We start from the raw sequence: 904 nt of genomic DNA on the forward strand, positions 1-904 counted from the left end.
GGATTGGGACCATACATTGATCATTGTGATCGGCTCCCCTTACTGCCCCCACCACACATGCATACACACCCTTACCCTCCTAGTATTGCTTCTCCCTTATTGGTCCTATTTTCACATCTTACATCATCTGCTGTCTCCCTTCATCCACTTTTCTGTTATTCATCCCCCTGGGGTGGAGGGTGTTATATGTTGATCATTGTGATTTGTTCCCCTTTTCTTCCCCTACCTTCTCCCTACCCTCATGGTACTGCTACTCTCATTATTGTTCCTGAGGGGTTTATCTACCCTGGATCCCCTGTGTTTCCAGCTCTTATCTGTACCCATGTACAGTTCTGGTTTAGCCGAATTTATAAGGTAGAATCGGGGACATGATGGGGGCTGGGGGAAGCATTAAAGAACTAGAGGAAAGTTTTATGTTTCATAGGTGCTATACTACACATTGACTGGCTTATCTCTTCCTTGTGACCCTTCTGTAAGGGAATGTCCAATTGTCCACAGATGGGCTTTGGGTCTCCAATCTGAACTCCCCCTCATTCACACTGATATGATTTTTTTGTTCTGGGTCTTTGATGCCTGATACCTGATCCCATCGACACCACATGATCGCCCAGGCAGGTGTGCTTCTTCCAGATGGACTTTGTTATTTCTCAGCTGTTTATCTTCAAGCCTTTAAGACCCCAGATGCTGTATCTTTTTATAGCCAGGCACCATCAGCTCTTTTCACCACATTTGCTTATGCATCCATAAGCACAAGAGATAAAGATCATCCACACAAGAGATAAAGCTCATGACACACAGAACCCAGGAACAGGAATGGTAATAGAATTACCAAAAGGGTAGTGGGAAGGGGGGAGATGAGGGAAAGAATGGGAAGTGATCACAATGATTGGCACATGAGATAATT

Source organism: Echinops telfairi, unplaced genomic scaffold, assembly GCF_000313985.2.
Source record: "Echinops telfairi isolate 266 unplaced genomic scaffold, ASM31398v2 ScPeMD7_3533;HRSCAF=4204_0, whole genome shotgun sequence".
Lineage (NCBI taxonomy): Eukaryota > Metazoa > Chordata > Mammalia > Afrosoricida > Tenrecidae > Echinops > Echinops telfairi.